This window comes from Balaenoptera physalus, assembly GCF_965194825.1.
Source record: "Balaenoptera physalus genome assembly, chromosome: 4".
Lineage (NCBI taxonomy): Eukaryota > Metazoa > Chordata > Mammalia > Artiodactyla > Balaenopteridae > Balaenoptera > Balaenoptera physalus.
In genome coordinates, this window is record NC_138891.1 from 31,775,518 (window position 1) to 31,795,497 (window position 19,980).

General features: G+C 36.7%; 1 protein-coding gene across 3 annotated transcripts in view; it reads left to right on the forward strand.

Moving 5' to 3' along the window:
- Window positions 1–19,980, forward strand: part of RNF13 (ring finger protein 13) — a 217,034-nt gene that overhangs the window by 68,283 nt on the left and 128,771 nt on the right. The window lies entirely within an intron of this gene.

The following is a 19,980-nucleotide window of genomic DNA, read 5'->3' on the forward strand; positions in this document are numbered from 1 at the left end:
GGGAAGAAAGTAAGCATTGTTAGTTTTCTCAAAAGAAGAAACAGAATTAATAGACATTTCTTTTTAATTAGAGCATGGTGGATAATCATTGTTTAAAAATTCATGTATTCTGCAAATATTTACTAAGCATATATAAAAAAATACGAAGTTTTTATAATCCTTTTACACAAAAGTTAATTTAGGAACAATGAGAACATATAATTGGTATTGTCAGTTTACATATCATAGTACATAGATAACAATAACAGTCATAATAACTAACATTGATTGTTTACTATAGGCCAAACAATTCTAAGCACTTAATATTGTCTTGTAATCCTCTTTTTATAGATGGGGAAATGAAGGCATCGAAAATACATAACTTTTTGAGTTCACACAGGTGGTTAGTGGAGCAACTGGAATTTGAACCTAGGCATCTTGACTATAAAGCCTGTCTTGTATCATGTTTTATTTAAAAATACAGAATACTGTGGGGTTATTTTGGATTCTTTACTTGCTAATGTGGATGACCTTGGGTAAGCTCCTTTGGCCCTTGGTTTCCTCAACTCCTTCCTCAAAAATATAGTATTAAGCCATTATATTTTTGTGGGGATAAGGATAATTTGTAAGGCCCTAGACAGAATATGTGTTCAATAAATCATATGCCTCAGCCTTTTTCCTTTCATACCGAGGATGTGGCCATTTGAAAAATTTGTTAGCAACTAGAGGAGGATGGGAGAAGATTTTAACCTCAGGACACTGCCGAAGCAAAGGTATAGAAATAGGAAAGCAGAGGACATTTGCCAAGGTAGTATGTTTAAGGAACAGGCTGGTAAAGGTAGATGGATACAGATTACGGGAATACTTAAAGGAACCAGGTTAAGAATTTTGTACATGATTCTTACTTGAGAAGAACCCCTCCTTATAGATATTAATCTGGAACTAAGTCCAGTGAAGGAGTGGAAGCCTGGAGGTAGGAATGTCGTGGAGTTTAATTACAGTTGAGGTTGGTTGAGGCAGGAAGTAATGACGGTGGGATTGTTGTAAAGGGTATAGAATTGAGAAATGTTAACATTGACATTGCGAACCGACATAAGTATGGGCCCTATTTTGGGGAGGATATTATGATGAAGAACAGATGTTGGTGGAAGGGGATTTAGGAGAAGGATTTATGATACAGTCTTTGGTTTTGGAGCAGAGAGTTTGTTGGAAATGTAAGATGGAAGCTGAGAGCTCTGTGTATTCCATAAAAAGGTAAGAGACCAATTGCTCACATGGTGAGGAAATGGTCTAAAGCAATCATCCCTCTGTGGGTCAAAGTTTCACAGGAAGGATGTGACTCCAGAAAGGCCTCAGAAATGCAGATTTCTTACTTGATAGGGTTATATCCACTATTTTTCCCTGTAACATATTCCTGGGAGGACAGGAATAAGGTAGTGGGGAGGGAAAATTTTGGAAACCTAGCAAACCTCCCATTTATTATTTCAAAAGAGAGCCAGTAAATTGGAGCCTAGGGATTCTCACATTAAGAACTTGGAAAGACGCTGAGATTTTTATACAGTACCAGACATTTAAACACACATGTTGAATGTTGAATTGTTGGAACGTCTCCAGATTTTTTATTTGTGTCATCCCCTTCGTTACCCTGAATTGATTAATAGGATAACCTTTAAAATCAGAGAGTCTGTGTGCTTGTTATGGGGCAGCAATGAAGAGGCGACCTAGATAGATTGTATTTTACTTATAGCTGAGACTGGGGGAGAAGAACCTCAGAGGATGAGAGGAGAAGGCTGCATAGTGTGGTAGGAAGAATAGAGGTTCTATGACTGAATCCTTGTGCCACCCATTCTCTGGCTTGTTTCCTCATTCTGTAAAATGATGATGATGCTAAAACCCTTTATACTTGAAAAAGGGCTCAGGTCTAAGTAGGAGAAGAGCCTGTGGTTTCCTTTCTTGGCAAATTTTCTAGAGTTTGGTGCAGTTGGGTAGGGCATGATGTTAAATTAGCAGTATAGTAATTTATCCATCTCCGAACTGTTTTTAGTTTCCTGTAATGCAAGTTCCGAGTAACTGACCAATCAAATAAAAAATTGGACATTAGGCACAAGCATTAGGACAAGGAAGGTTTACATATTCTGTCATCTGTCACACCATTGTTGGAAACGTTACTTGGATTCTACTACTTATACATTTTTCTATAGCATTCTTCACTCAACAAATATTTATTAAGTATTTTCTATGTCAGGCACTGTTCTAGGCATGCAGACTACATTAGTGAACAACAACAAAAAATCCTTGCCCTCATGGAGCTTATTTTCTAGTGAGAGAAATAAGGTTTATTTTATTTTATTTTTTAATAAATTTATTTATTTGTTTATTTTTGGCTTCATTAGGTCTTCGTTGCTGCACGCAGGGCTTTCTCTAGTTGCAGCGAGTGGGAGCTACTCTTCGTTGTGGTGCGTGGGCTTCTCACTGCGGTGGCTTCTCTTGTTGCGGAGCACGGGCTCTAGGAGCGCGGGCTTCAGTAGTTGTGGCATGTGGGCTCAGTGGTTGTGGCTCATGGGTTCTAGAGCGCAGGCTCAGTAGTTGTAGCACACGGGCTTAGTTGCTCTAAGGCATGTGGGATCTTCCCGGACCAGGGCTTGAACCCGTGTCCCCTGCATTGGCAGGCAGATTCTTAACCACTGCGCCACCAGGGAAGCCCAAGGTTTATTTTAATAGTGGAAAGTAATTAGATTTTTCTTATACTATATATTTATAAAATCACAGTTCTAAACAGATAACAATAAGAGTACTATACCAGATTGTAACTAATTTTGTAGAGCACTTTAAAGGAAGGGACTATATCATTCTGACTCATGTATGTCTCCCCATTTCCCCTTTTCCCAATGAGATGACTTAGATGTATTTAATATTCAGCAAATGTAGGTACTCATTAAATATTTATAATGGAGAGAAGAAAGTTGTGTTAAGGCAAGGGCCAGATCTTAAAGAAATCAGTTAAATGTAACAAGTATTAAGGGCTCATGTACTCACTAGATTGAGGGTAGGAAGAAAGAGAAGTGTGCTATGAATTGCAGTGGGTGGCTTGCCTGTGAGGTTGAAGTGGAAATAAGGTTATATTGTAGCTGAAAGCTGAAAGCATCACCATTAAGGGAATCTGGGTATCTGGGTGTTCCCCAGCTTGCCCAATAATTAGCTGTGTGACTTTGCATGAATAACTCGACCACCTCTCAGTTCATTTCCTCATTTGTAAAATGAGGAATTTTCCTGTTAAAAATGTCTTTTAAGACTTACAAAATGTCTATTGCAGTTTCACTTTACTAACGTAGACAAAACAGAGCTGATCATGAGCTTCCATTGAATAATAATCAGACTAAATTTATGCTTTTAGTTAACAAACTAGATGTTTAAAAAATGTCTACAAAATTAATGTTATCTATTTGATGTTATTTACTAATAAGACTATGTTGTAATTTTAAAAAATAAAGCAAAATATAACCTAATATGTAGTTTCCCCTTTTGCCATTATGAAGGAAAAATATGCCACAGTATTTTAGACCCCAGTCATGGATCTTACCAGTTGTCCATACTTTCATACTTTAATTTTACAACAGCCTTTGATTATTGTGCTAGGTGCTAAGTATACCGAATCTGAAACTGTATGGTCCCTAACTTCAAGGAGTGATGAACAAGTTAAACGTTTTGTTACACCGCGGTGGCACAGAGAAGGCACATAATGAGAGGCTGACAGAAAAGAAAGTTCAAATGGTTAGAGAAGAAAGACTAAGGAGGAATGGCAAGGGAAAAAGCTGGAGACATAGGCAGACAGTTTATGAACTTTCTGTGCTAAGTCACAATTTAGTTTTGAACTTTATTCTGAAAGTTGTTTAATCTGTTAAGGAATTTTATGCAGGGAGTAACATGATAAGGCTTTTTAAAAATAATTAATTAATTAATTTTTGGCTGCATTGGGTCTTCATTGCTGCGCGCGTGCTTTCTCTAGTTGTGGTGGGGGGGGCTATTCTTCATTGTGATGCACGGGCTTCTCATTGTAGTGGCCTCTTTTGTTGCGGACCTCGGGCTCTAGGCGCGCGCGGGCTCAGTAGTTGGTGGCACACGGGCTTAGTTGCTCTGCAGCATGTGGGATCTTCCCGAACCAGGGATCGAACCCGTGTCCCCGGCATTGGCAGGCGGACTCTTAACCACTGCAGCACCAGGGAAGTCCTGATCAGGCATTTTTATATCTACCTTTACATTCCTTTTAAGGGAACGATCCATGAGGAAGATACTTATGTTATTTCCAGTTATTTCAACTGTGTAGTCCTGCTTGAGGAAATCTGTCTTTTAACTCTGAAATAAAGTCTGAGGAACAGTGTTAATTTTGTGGTTTTAGGGTATCAGTAACCATGAAATATTTGAACATTAAAACATTTATATGATACGGAATCTAAGGGAAAAAAAAAAAAAAAAAGGCCATGAAGAACCTAGTGGCAAGACGGGAATAAAGACACAGACCTACTAGAGAATGGACTTGAGGATATGGGGAGGGGGTGGGGTGAGATGTGACAGGGTAAGAGAGTGTCATGGACATATATACACTACCAAATGTAAAATAGATAACTAGTGGGAAGCAGCCGCATAGCACAGGGAGATCAGCTCGGTGCTTTGTGACCACCTAGAGGGGTGGGATGGGGAGGGTGGGAGGGAGGGAGATGCAAGAGGGAAGAGAAATGGGAACATATTGTATATGTATAACTGATTCACTTTGTTATAAAGCAGAAGCTAACACACCATTGTAAGGCAATTATACTTCAATAAAGATGTTAAAAAAAAAAACATTTATATGTTCACAGCCACATTAATGTAAATTGAGAAGACAACTGAAAATTTAGGGTATTCTGCTTATTGAACTTTGAGAGCTTCCAGTCAGATGCAAGAATTATGATTTAGAATCATTTCTGAGGGGCTAGAAATTTGTCGAAGTTTAATTGATTGAATATGACTCTAGTTCAGGCTCATTTTCTAATGATCAAGATATCCAGTTAAACTTTTAGAGGCAATGAGGGGAAATAATCTCACCTGATGATAGGTGAATATTTCTAAATCAAGTCATAAGAGAGCAGGAGTTGTATTTCTACTTTGCTTAGATGTAAAACTACTCATTAAATATGAAGAGTAGTTCATTTGCCTAATTAATGTGCTTGTAATTTACATGTTTGACCTTCAAAAAGGAAGACCTGTGCTTGTAATTTATACATTTACATAACAGGTATTATAGATATTAATTGCTTAAAATTTTTTTGAGGTGAAATTCATACAACATAAAATTAACAATTTTAAAGTGAATAATTGGGTGGCATTTAGTAAATCACAGTGCTGTGCAACCACCACTTCTGTCTAGTTCCAAAACATTTTTATCACTCAAAACTAAAACCCCATACCCATTCACCATTCTCTGCTGCCACCAGCCCCTGGCAGCACTAATTTGCTTTCTGTTTCTGTGGATTTACTGGATATCTCACTTATTCTGGAAATCTCATATAAATGGAATCATACAATATGTGACCTTTAGCGGCTGGCTTCTTTCACTTAGCATAATGTTTTCAAGGTTCTGCAGTGTTGTTGCAAGCTACATTATTGTATGTATGAATACTTCTTCCTTTTTACAGCTAAATAATTTTATTGTATGTATACACCAGACTTTATCCATTCATCTGTTGAAGGACATTTGGGTTCTTTCCATCCTTTGGCTATTGTGAATATTGTTGCCCTGAACATTCATTTACAAGGGTTTTTCTGAGTCCCAGTTTTCATTTCTTTTGGGTATATATATAAGGAGTGGAATTGCTGGATCATATGGTAATCCTATGTTTAGCTTTTTGAGGACTTGCCAAACTGTTTTCCGCAGTGGCTGAACCATTTTACATTCCTACCGGCAATGTACGAGGGTTCCAATTTCTCTTCATTGTCACCAACACTTGTTTTCCAGTAAAAAAAAAAAAAAAAATTAATGCTGTTGCTATCCATGTGAATATGAGGTGATATCTCACTGTGGTTTTGATTTGCATTTCCCTAATAACTGATGATGTTGAACATCTTTTTATGTGGTTGTTTGGCCATTTGTATATCTTCTTTGGAGAAATGTCTATTCAGATTTTTTGCCCATGTTTAAATTAGGTTGTTTGTCTTTTTATTATTGAGTTGTAAGTGTTTTTATGTATTCTGGGTACTAGACCCTTATCAGACGTATGATTTGCAGATATTCCATTTTGTGGGTTGTTTTTTCACTTTCTTAATAATATCCATTGATGCATAAAAGTTTTAAATTTTGAAGAAGCTCAATTTATTTATTTATTTTCGTTGCTTGTGCTTTTGGTATCATATCTAAGAATCCATTGTGGAATCCAAGGTCATGGGGATTTATTCCTATGTTTTCTTCTAAGAGTTTTATCATTTTAGCTCTTATATTTAGGTCACTGAACTATTTTGAGTTAATTTTTGCATATAGTGTGAGTTTAGGGGTACAACTTCATTGTTCTGCATGTGGTATACAGTTGTTCCATTACCACTTGTTGAAGAAAGTATAATATTATTTCCTCATTGAATGATTTTGGCACCTTTATTGAAAATCAGTTGGCCATAGAAGTATAAGTTTATTTTTGGACTCTCAATTCTATTCCTTTGACCTGTATGTCTGTCCTTATGCCCATACCACATTGTTTTGATTACTGTAGCTTTATAGTAAGATTTTGAAATTGGGAAGTGTGAGTCCTCCAGCTTTGTTCTTCTTTTTTAAAATTGTGTTGACTATTCAGGGCCCCTTGCAATTCCATATGAATTTGAGGATTGACGTCACCATTTCTGCATAAAAGGCTATTGGAATTTTGATAGGGAATGTATTGAATCTGTAGATTACTTTGGGTAGTATTGCCATCTTAACAATATTTAGTTATCTTTTTGGCTGCGCTGTGTGGCTTGTGGGATCTCAGTTCCTTGACCAGGGATTGAATCCAGGCCACAGCAGTGAAAGCATGGAATCCTAACCACTAGGCCACCAGGGAACTCCCCAACAATATTTAGTCTTAAAATGCGTGAGATATCTTTCCATTTATTTAGGTCTTTGATTTCATTCAGCAATGTTTTGTAGTTTTCTTTGTACAGGTCTTTCACTTATTAAATTTGTTCCTGGGTATTTTATTCTTTCAGATACTTGTATAAATGGAATTTTCTTAATTTCATTTTTGGATTGTTCATTGCTGGTATATAGAAGCACAACTGATTTTTGTGTGTAACATTAATTACTTTTAATGTCATTTACTTTCTTTTTTACCTTTATGAGCTGGATTATATAGGTAAATAAGAAAGTGGGAAGTGGAACACTAAAGAATTTTGATCTCTATGATGTATGATTATTCTGAATATTAATAGTATGGTATGTCCTTTTAGTATGGTGTTGAATGATTATCTACTTATACTACTGCATTCCTGGTATCATATTACATACACTTGGCCATTATAATATAGATAGAATATTTCATTTTCTTTAAGCTTGAAGAAAGGTGAGAATATATAATTTACTTTAAAAGTTAATTTTTTTGCAACTTAATTCTGATGTTATGGAGAAATCTTAGGGATAAACCATATTTATCACTCAATCTGATTCAAAGATCCATGAATAATAAAAATAAGATTGGAATGAAAGTTGATTTGAATATATAAACTATCATTTATATACATTAGTTTACCTTTCTTAGTTTTCCTTATTTAGCCTTAAAATTTCATTATGAATAGATATACTAAAAATTTCAATCTAACACGTAGTTAAATAAGTGCAAATTTATACAGTAATCAGATGGTCTGAAAGGGCTGGGATTTCATGACATACACCTGTATTTGAATCCTAGCTCCATTATTTAAGAGGTAAGTGCCATTGAGCAAGTTACTTGAAGGGGCGAATACTATATCCTAAAAGTGCTTGCTATATCCTAGGCACTGTTATAAGCACTTTATGCTATTGATCTAAGCCTCAGTTTTCTATATTTATGGAAAGATAGTGGATACTGTTGTGAGGATTAAAAGAAATAATGCATATTAAGTACTTAGCCAGAAATGTAGTAAGCACTCAATAAACATTAGCTATGTTTATCATTTATAGCATATGTAACTTCTAACCTCACGCCAACAAAGATGAGAAAAGGATAATCAGTGCTTGGAATGCACATTTATTTGGAAGTATAAATGGGAATATTCTCTCTGGAAAGCAATTTGGCAATATGTATAAAGTTTTAAATTGTTTCTTTGGTGTAGAGTTTCCACATGTAGGAATCTATACTAAGGAGATAATCAGAAATGTGGAAAGAGATTTATATTTATCATAGAATTATTTGTAATTGCAATAGTTGGATTCAACTTAGTATTAAACAGTAGGGGAATAGTTAGACAAAGTCATGATTTAGCCATATAATGTGACATTAAGCAGCTATTAACAAAATGTTTATGAAGAGTTTTAATAACAAGGGAAAATGGTACATCTTTAAGTAAAACAGCATATAAATCATAATACAGTAAATATACAAATGATGTAAAATATGGCTGGAAAAAAGACTGCTACTAGTGGTTGGATCGGAGAAGCAGAATCAGTTTGAATGATATGGGTGATATGGAATAAGGGATTAGACTTTAAGAAGTTCTGGAAGCTGGTTAAGAAGTATATTACAATGCTGTTGCCGTTGTGTCTTGTATGTTGGGTGAGCTGGGCCATTATGGGTCAGCTGGTTGGCAGTGAGGAAGGAGAGCTGAAAGTGAGGTTGGGAGAGCTAGGATATGTTAGAACCTGTGAGAACGAACTACAACACATGAGGACAAACACTCATGTTATCTATGAATGTTAACATTATGGGTAATAAGTGTTTTCTTTATACCTTCTAATGAGCATTAATTTTAATATTAGAAAAAAATCAAACATTTTATTATATAACAATATAGTGAATAATGTATAAGGGTTAGAGCCTGATTACAATGGCATTAACTTAAATCAGTAAATGATGGATTTACCAGGCTTAGAACTTTGATCCATGTGTTACAGCTCTCCTTATAGTCTTTGCAATTACACTTTAAAAGCTAAGTTCAGTTTGTCAGTTTCTGAGAGAAACCAGTGATTTTTATAGCTGGTAAATTTTCAGTTATCTGCACTACTAATATTTAGACAAGCCTCAAATAATTTATTTTGAGCTTTGGAAGACGTATTGATTAATGTAAAATAATTTTTTAAATTTTGAAATGATCACAAGGTTCCAGAACAGTACAGGGACCTTTTCTTCCCCCCTTAATTATTTCAGAGTAAGTTGTTGACCTGATGTTCTGTACTCACCAAATATTTTAGTGTAAGATTCCTACAAACAAGGATATTCTCCTTGGAGAAATGGCTGATTTGCGGGCTACAGCAAAAAAAGTACAGCATGGGACTAGAAAATCTTGTGCCAGGAAACAAAGAAGTGCTCAAGAATGATGGGGCCACGTCAGAAAGACACAGAAACCCATTTGAGTGAGCCTCGACCAGCTAAATTAGAGACAGTTGGACATCAAAGTAATAATTACTGTAATATGTATAACCCATTGATTAAAACAGTAATCCATGATTCCATACTAATATAAATGAATAAATTGAAAATTTGATGAGAAATGGGATAATTCCTGTGGTAGACAGAATAATGACCCCCGAAGATGTCCACATCCTAATGCCTGGAACCTGTGAATATATTTCCTTATATTCAAAAGTAACTTTGCAGATGAAGTTAAGGTCTTTGGGGTGGGAAGATTATCCTGGGTTATTCAGATAGGCCCAACGTAATCACTAGATTTCCTAAAAGTGGAAGAAGAGGAGTTGGGAATGATGTGATGTGAGAAGGAATCAATGTACCATTGCTGGCTTTGAAGAGGGAGCAAAGGGCCTGTGAGCCAGTGAATGTGGGCAGCCCCTAGAAGCTGATAAGCATAGCAATCAATTGTCTAATTTTTTTTAAATTAATTAATTAATTTATTTATTTATTTTTGGCTGTGTTGGGTCTTCGTTTCTGTGCGAGGGCTTTCTCCAGTTGCGGCGAGCGGGGGCCACTCTTCATCGCGGTGCGCGGGCCTCTCACTATCGCGGCCTCTCTTGTTGCGGAGCACAGGCTCCGGACGTGCAGGCTCAGTAATTGTGGCTCACGGGCCCAGTTGCTCCGTGGCATGTGGGATCTTCCCAGACCAGGGCTCGAACCCGTGTCCCCTGCATTGGCAGGCAGACTCTCAACCACTGCGCCACCAGGAAAGCCCAATTATTGTCTAATTTAAAACATTTTATTTTAAAGCATACATGGATAATAGCCTAGACTAGAATAAGAAATTTGTGTGACTATTAAAAATAATTGATACTTTAAAGAGACCGTGGGTGCTCTTTCAGGTTCTGCACTAATGGCTGTGATAAACACTGATGGCCATACATTCACTTTCCTTTTTCCCCTATTGTTAAGTGAGAGAAACACTGTCTTATTTAAATACTGTTGAGAACAGAAAGATGACTGTGTAAATTATCAATTTATTTTCTTTCTGCTCCAAACTAACCCTTCAGTACCTGCTCTGCAGTAATGGACTGGACTCGAAGCATTTCTCCTTTATAAAGAGCATGATGTTAAGCTTTACTAAGTGCTGAAGGGGTCAGGATGCTGGAGGAGAAGGGGTTTTTTCCTTCCTAGTTCCCTTGAGCTGTGTCTGTCCTGTCCCCCCTCCTCCACACACTCCCCTCCCCCCTCCCCCACCTTCCAGGGACATTGGGGACATCTGGTGGTGCTCTACCTCAGCTATGTGCCCAGAGTAAACAGGCCCTCACTGATCCTGCAGTCCCAGTCTAGACCTGGTGACCACCTTGCCACGGCCCTTCTGAAGTGGACACCATGTTCCTCAGGCCTCATGCCTCCAGTGCCTGACTGGACCTCTACGTGCCTGCCCACCAACCTCGGCTTGCCTGTACCCCAGGGAGTTGTTTCCTGCAGTTCTCTTGACATGGATGCTGTGCATTCTAGGCCTTGTGCCTGCAGCAGTCTCCTGACTACCTCTGCACACCTGCTCACCAGCCTCAACAGCTGCACTCCAGAGAATTGTTTCCTGCTAGTCTGGCAACATTGGACCTGCTCTGGTTTGGACAATCCAGTGAAATTCTCTGTTATCTAGTGTGCTGCAACCATAGCTTCTCCAATGAGAAACTCCAGCCTTGAGGAGGGAACCCTTCTTCCAAGTTTATCCTTTTTGGGTACTCTCCCTCAGCCTTATTTTTCCCATCAGAGTTTAATAATTATTTATCTTCAAAAAATTCAAAACAGGTTTATTGACTTATAATTGGCATATAATAAACTGTACATATTTATTTATTTTTGGCTGCATCGGGTCTTAGTTACAGCGCGTGGGCTCTTCGTTGAGGCACGCGGGCTTCTCTCTAGTTGTGGCATACGGGTTTTCTCTCTTTGGTTGTGGCGCGCGGGCTCCAGCGCTTGTGGGCTCTGTAGTTGTGGTGCACGGGCTTAGTTGCCCCGTGGCGTGTGGGGTCTTAGTTCCCTGACCAGGGTTCGAACCCGTGTCCCCTGCATTGGAAGGCGGATTTTTTACCACTGGACCACCAGAGAAGTCCCAGATTGTACATATTTAAAGTTTATGCTTATTAGCTTTGCCATATTTATATAACTCTGAAACCATCACCATAATGAAGTTAATGAACATATCTATTGCTCCCAGAGGTTTCCTCATGCCCCTTTGGAATCCCTCTCTCTTGCCTCTTGCCACCCCTCATTATATCTTTATAGTTACTATCCTATCATAGTTTAATTATTATTTGTGTTAAACACTCTGTTTAATTTACTAGAGTTTCTCTCTCCTTATTGAACTGTTGATATAGAGTTGGTGCCTGGAGTGGTTCCAGGAAATAGACCTAAAAATTTGAGGTTTTGGTATTGCTTTGGTCATGCCTTTGGACCTGAGCACAGTGCTGAGTTCTTTACCAATAGAAAGGGCATCATAATTAATAAAGGTATCATCTCTGACAGTCAGATTGTGATATATTGCCAATTGACCCAAATGCCTGGGAGCCCACATGGCTGCTACATTTGACCTTTACAGCAATAATGATAACTATGAGGACTGTAGTGTAGGATGGAATCTTTTGAGTGTAATTGAGTGCTTAAAGAGAGAAAATGATGGCTTGGATTTAACTCATAGCTGAAGATCTGCCCTTTTTTTCACCAGTTTTTTATTGCACACTTCACTTAAGAAGAAATAATTTCATCTTCTCCAGATTGTGAATAGACTTGTGAATTATAAAACCTTGTGGCTTGCTCATTAAGAAAACATTGTTTTTTTGTTTTTTGTTTTTGTATGAGAGTAATGCATGCTTAGAGAACTTGAGTAGGTGGAACAGATTTCTGTTAAGATTTCTGTGTGTTTTCTTCTAGGTTTTTGTTTGCTATATGTTATATAAAATGAAATAGACTTTAGAAAGTTTTAATTGTTTATTCTGAAATATGCAGAAAATATAAAAAAAATACAGAGTCCACCACCCAGAGTTTACATGTACATGTTAACAAATTGCTTTGTTTCATAGTATTTATGCATCTTTTTAATGTATACGTGAAATATTTTTAATGTTAATATACAGAAAAGAGGCCAGGAACAGAGTCTTGGGGTGATACTTTAAAGAAACAGTTGTAATCATCAGTGGGAAAGGCATAACTTGATCTAGCACCCCATACTGTTCCACCATTAATATAGTAGGCTAAATGTCATGCTTAACACCCAAACTGTGTATGGGGCATTGGGCATGCTCAGCTTTTTGTTCAGAAATTATGCATAACTTAAAGAAAAAGAGATGGGGCTGGGGATAATGGGTAAGGGAATTGGTTCATTTATTCTGGTACTTACATGTAGAACTTGAGTCCCCTAAAATAGGAAAACTGGAATGATATGGGAAAAAGTTACTTTTTCCCTGCATTGTTTTTTGTTTGTTTGTTTTTGTTTTACTTGACAAGGTTGTTCTGAGGATTAGACGGAGGAACATTCACATCAGATGCTTAACAGAGTGCCTGGCTCCAAATTGATAAGTTCTGTACCAATTTATTTATAGTGGTACTGATGGTGGTACTGAGTTTTGTGTGAAGCATCATAAAAAAAATTGTGGTTCAGGAGATTGATACTTTGAAGTACACTGGGCATGATATTTTTGATAACCTAGAAAACCAGAATTTTCTGGCATGTTTCCCTAAATGACGCTTAAGATTCTAATATTATGAAAGCAATTCATTGTCAATTGTCTTTTCCTTATTTGCTGCATGGCTTCTTGCTGAGGTTGACAACCTATGGCACTGGTGACAGCAGTGGTATTTGAGAGAATTATGATGTGTATTTTTGTTAACGTTCCTATTTCTCTCCCTCTCTTTTTTTCCTTGCTCTAATTTGACCCTCTACCCCACCCCTCTTTGACTTATAAGAAGTTTATGAATAATGACTTGGTATACCATTTGCCAATCTGTGGTCGAGAGCAGTGTTTTCCAAATTTGGCTTGATCATAGTGACTAGGGGACATTTTTAAAAAGTAAAGTTATAGGCTTCCTGTCTGAATCTCCAGGGGAGGGACGTGGGAACATTTATTTTTACCGCAAGCCCCTGGGTATGTGCTATATACTTAATACCTATTGCTAGATCCCATCTCATGTCCACTGAATGAGAAGATAGAACTCTGGCGTTGAACATGAGTCTGGTTTTTAACAGTTGCTTATTTGTTGACTCGCTTAGTGTGTTGTGTGTGATCTTGGCAGGCTCCTGCTTGCTAGCTTTCATATCTCCATGTAGTCAGAAAAACAAAACAAAAAAATCTTGTTTTGAGTGACAGGCTGCTTTATTCTTATTTTTTTTTTTCCTTTTGAAAATAGTTAACTATCATAGATGGAGAAAATGCATAAAACATTTGTGTATGGTTTAAAGAACAATTATAATGCAAACTCCCATCTCATCACAGCTCAGGTCAAGATGTGGAATATTGCTGGCATCCCAGAAGCACCTTTTCTCTGGTCACACTCCCCTTCCTTACCTTTCTTACCCTCAAGGTAATCACTATCTTGATTTTTATGATGATAACTTCCTCATTTTTCTTTACATTTTTACCTCTTAATTGTGAATCTCTACATAATATCTGTTTTGCCTTTTAAAGAGCTTTATGTGTGTGGAATCGTAGTATTTGCATTCTTTGTGACTTGCTTCTTTTGTTTAGGGTTATTCTTGGGAAATTCATCTATATTGGTCATATAGCTGTCATTTGTTTTCATTGTTGTAGAGAATTACATTATATGCACATGCAAAAATACATTAATTCTACTTTAATGCATAATGTTCAATAAAGTTTAATATCAAAAAGGGTAACTCATTGCCTATGTCTGCATAAGGACAAGGGAGGCTATATTTTGGGGAAGAACAGGGCATGACCCTTGCCACTTAACAGTAGAAATATCCTTGATTCAATTATGTTTGATATATGTATTTTTAAATTGAGGTAACATTGGTTTATAACATTTAAGTTTCATGTATACATTATGTTTCGATCTCTGTATACACTACAGCGTGCTCATCACTGAAAGTTTGGTTTCCATCTGTCACCGTGTATTTGACCTCTTTACCCATTTTGCCCTCCCTCAACCCCCTTCCATTCTGGTAACCACTAATCTGTTCTCCATATCTATGTGTTTTTGTTTGGTTTGGTTTGTTCCTTTATTTATTTAGTTAGTTTTTTTATAATCCACATATGAATGAAATCATATGGTATTTGTCTTTCTCTGTCTGACTTATTTCACTTAGCATAATACCCTCAAAGTCTATGTGTGTCATGTAAATGGCAAGATTTCATCGTTTTTTTATGGCCAAGCAACATTCTGTGTGTTTACCGCATCTTTTTTATCCATCTGTTGATAGACATTTAGGTTGTTTCATAGCTTGGTTATTGTAAATAATGCTGCAGTGAACATAGAGGTGCATATATCTTTTTGAGTTAGTGTTTTCGTATTCTTTGGATAAACATCCAGAAGTGGAGTAGCTGGATCATGTGGTAGTTCTCTTAATTTTTTGAGGCCTCTCCATACTGTTTTCCATAGTGGCTGCATCAATTTACATTCCCAGTAACAGTGTTTGAGGGTTCACTTTTCTCCACATCCTCACCAACACTTAGTATTTCTTGCCTTTTTGATAATAGCCATTCTAATGGGTGTGAGTTGTTACCTCATTGTGGTTTTTTTTTTTTTTCTGAATGAAATGCTTTATGATACTTTATTCAGTATTAAGATAAAGCAAAAATATTTATGCAGGGCATTCTATTTTTATGGTTTCCAGCTACTGCATAGTCTTTTTTTTTTTTTTTTCTATTCAAACAGAAAGTCACAAAAATTATAATCATCCTCATCAGTTCACTCAGTCCCGTGTAATTAATTATTTTTTCATTTTGATCTTTTGTTAGCACTTTTATGAATTCATCAGTTTTGCATTAGAGTTCTGAAAATGCTTATTCATTCAGTTCAGCAGTATAGTCAGTTACCAGAAACCTGTGCTTGTTGGAGTCTTTCCCATGAATTCCTTGAAGATGAAAACCTTTTATAGGAGCATTTTTGCAAAAGCATCAGAGTACACCCAGAACTGTCTGTAAATGACAAAAGACTTAAAAATGACCACGGTTAAAGATTTGATGAAAGTTCATAATAATGCAATTGACAAGGAAACTTAGTTATTTCTGAGATATACATTAAAAAAAAATAACTAAAATTATGACTTATAACATTATACCAGAACATATAAGACTTTTAGGAATTGTGTGTAATGTCTGAAACATTTATATTAACATATTTCCATACAAATAACCCAAAGAAAGTTTAGTATTAGTTTTTTTTAAAATTTTTAAATTTTATTTTATTTATTTTTTTATACTGCAGGTTCTTATTAGTCATCAATTTTATACATATCAGTGTTTACATGTCAATCCCAATCGCCCAATTCATCACACCACAACCCCCACCCCCCCGCGGCTTTCCCTCCTTGGTGTCCATACGTTTGTTCTCTACATCTGTGTCTCAACTTCTGCCCTGCATACCGGTTCATCTGTACCATTTTTCAAGGCTCCACATACATGCGTTAATATATGATATTTGTTTTTCTTTTTCTGACTTACTTCACTCTGTATGACAGTCTCTAGATTCATCCACGTCTCAACAAATGACCCAATTTTGTTTCTTTTTATGGCTGAGTAATATTCCATTGTATATATGTACCACATCTTCTTTATCCATTTGTCTGTTGATGTGCATTTAGGTTGTTTCCATGACCTGGCTATTGTAAATAGTGCTGCAGTGAACATTGGGGTGCATGCGTCTTTTTGATTTATGGTTTTCTCTGTGTATATGCCCAGTAGTGGGATTGCTGGATCATAGGGTAATTCTATTTTTAGTTATTTAAGGAACCTCCATACTGTTCTCCATAGTGGCTGTATCAAGTTAAATTCCCACCAACAGTGCAAGAGAGTTCCCTTTTCTCCATCCCCTCTCCAGCATTTGTTGTTTGTAGATTTTCTGATGATGCCCATTCTAACTGGTGTGAGGTGATACCTCATTGTAGTTTTGATTTGCATTTCTCTAATTATTAGTGATGTTGAGCAGCTTTTCATGTGCTTCTTGGCCATCTGTACATCTTCTTTGGAGAAATGTCTATTTAGGTCTTCTGCCCATTTTTGGATTGGGTTGTTTGTTTCTTTTTTTTTTAAAACAACAACTTTTTTTTTTAATATTTCAGCTTACTTTTTTTTTTTTAACTTTGTGTTTATTTTATTTATTTATTTATTTATTTATTTATTTATGGCTGTGTTGGATCTTCATTTCCGTGCGAGGGCCTTCTCCAGCCGCGGCAAGCGGGGGCCACTCTTCATCGCGGTGCGCGGGCCTCCCACCATCGCGGCCTCTCTTGTTGCGGAGCACAGGCTCCAATTGCGCAGGCTCAGTAATTGTGGCTCACGGGCCCAGCCGCTCTGCGGCATGTGGGATCCTCCCAGACCAGTGCTCGAACCCGTGTCCCCTGCATTGGCAGGCAAATTCCCAACCACTGCGCCACCAGGGAAGCCCTGTTTGTTTCTTTAATATTGAGCTGCATGAGCTGTTTAAATATTTTGGAGATTAATCCTTTGTCCGTTGATTCGTTTGCAAATATTTTCTCCCATTCTGAGGGTTGTCTTTTTGTCTTGTTTATGGTTTCCTTTGCTGTGCAAAAGCTTTGAAGTCTCATTAGGTCCCATTTGTTTATTTTTGTTTTTATTTGCATTACTCTAGGAGGTGGATCAAAAAAGATCTTGCTGTGATTTATGTCAAAGAGTGTTCTTCCCATGTTTTCCTCTAAGAGTTTTATAGTGTCCAGTCTTAAATTTAGATCTCGAATCCATTTTAAGTTTATTTTTGTGTATGGTGTTAGGGAGTGTGCTGATTTCATTCTTTAACATGTAGCTGTCCAGTTTTCCCAGCACCACTTATTGAAGAGACCGTCTTTCCTCCATTGTATATCCTTGCCTCCTCTGTCATAGATTAGTTGACCATAGGTGTGTTGGTTTATCTCTGGGCTTTCTATCTTGTTCCATTGATCTATATTTCTGTTTTTGTGCCAGTACCATATTGTCTTGATTACTGCAGCTTTGTAGTATAGTCTGAAGTCAGGACATCTGATTCCTCCAGCTCCGTTTTTTTCCCTCAAGACTGCTTTGGCTATTTGGGGTCTTTTGTGTCTCCATACAAGTTCTAAGATTTTTTGTTCTAGTTCTGTAAAAATGCCATTGGTAATTTGATAGGGATTGCACTGAATCTGTAGATTGCTTTGGGTAGTATAGTCATTTTCACAATATTGATTCTTCCAATCCAAGAACATGGTATATCTCTCCATCTGTTGGTATCATCTTTAATTTCTTTCATCAATGTCTTATAGTTTTCTGCATACAGGTCTTTTGTCTCCCTAAGTAGGATTATTCCTAGGTATTCTATTCTTTTTGTTGCAATGGTAAATGAGAGTGTTTCCTTTATTTCTCTTTCAGATTTTTCATCATTAGTGTATAGGAATGCAAGAGATTTCTGTGCATTAATTTTGTATCCTGCAACTTTACCAAATTCATTGATTAGCTCTAGTAGTTTTCTGGTGGTATCTTTAGGATTCTCTATGTATAGTATGATGTCATTTGCAAACAGTGACAGTTTTACTTCTTCTTTTCCAATTTGTATTCCTTTTATATCTTTTTCTTCTCTGATTTCCGTGGCTAGGGCTTCCAAAACTATGTTGAATAATAGTGGTGAGAGTGGACATCCTTGTCTTGTTCCTGATCTTAGGGGAAATGATTTCAGTTTTTTACCATTGAGAATGATGTGTACTGTGTGTTTGTGGTATATGGCCTTTATTATGTTGAGGTAGGTTCCCTCTATGCCCACTTTCTGGAGAGTTTTTATCATAAGTGGGTGTTGAATTTTGTCAAAAGCTTTTTCTGCATCTATTGAGATGATTGTATGGTTTTTATTCTTCAATTTGTTAATATGATGTATCACATTGATTTATGTATATTGAAGAATCCTTGCATTTCTGGGATAAACCCCACTTGATCATGGTGTATGATCCTTTTAAAGTGTTGTTGGATTCTGTTTGCTAGTATTTTGTTGAGGATTTTTGCATCTATAGTCATCAGTGATACTGGTCTATAATTTTCTTTTTTTGTAGTATCTTTGTCTGGTTTTGGTATCAGGGTGATGGTGGCCTCATAGAATGAGTTTGGGAGTGTTCCTTCCTCTGTAATTTTTTGGAAGAGTTTGAGAAGGATGGGTGTCAGCTCTTCTCTAAATGTTTGATAGAATTCACCTGTGAAGCCATCTGGTCCTGGACTTTTGTTTGTTGGAAGATTTTTATTCACAGTTTCAATTTCATTACTTGTGATTGGTCTGTTCATATTTTCTATTTCTTCCTGGTTCAGTCTTGGAAGGTTATACCTTTCTAAGAATTTGACCATTTCCTTCAGGTTGTCCATTTTATTGTCATAGAATTGCTTGTAGTAGTCTCTTAGGATGCTTTGTATTTCTGCAGTATCTGTTGTAACTTCTCCTTTTTCATTTCTGATTTTATTGACTTGAGTCTTCTCCCTCTTTTTCTTGATGAGTCTGGCTAATGGTTTATCAAGTTTGTTTATCTTCTCAAAGAACCAGCTTTTAGTTTTATTGATCTTTGCCATTGTTTTCTTTGTTTTTATTTCATTTATTTCTGCTCTGATCTTTATGATTTCTTTCCTTCTGCTAACTTTGGGTTTTGTTTGTTCTTCTTTCTCTAGTTCCTTTAGGTGTAAGGTTAGATTGTTTATTTGAGACTTTTCTTGTTTCTAGAGGTAGGCTTGTGTTGCTGTAAACTTCCCTCTTAGAACTGCTTTTGCTGCATCCCATAGGTTTTGGATCGTCGTTTTCATTGTCATTTGTTTCTAGGTATATATTGATTTCCTCTTTGATTTCTTCAGTGATCTCTTGGGTATTTAGTAACCTATTGTTTAGCCTCCATGTGTTTGTGTTTTTTACTTTTTTTCCCTGTATTTCATTAGTAATCTCATAGCGTTGTGGTCAGAAAAGATGCTTGATATGATTTCAATTTTCTTAAATTTACTGAGGCTTGATTCATGACCCAAGATGTGATCTATCCTGGAGAATGTTCCGTGCACACTTGAGAAGAACGTGTAATCTGCTGTTTTTGAATGGAATATCCTATAAATATCAATTAAATCTATCTGGTCTATTGTGTCATTTAAAGCTTCTGTTTCCTTATTTATTTTCATTTTGGATTATCTGTCCATTGCTGTAAGTGAGGTGTGAAAGTCCCCCAGTATTATTGTGTTACTGTCGATTTTCTCTTTTAGAGCTGTTAGCTGTTGTCTTATGTATTGAG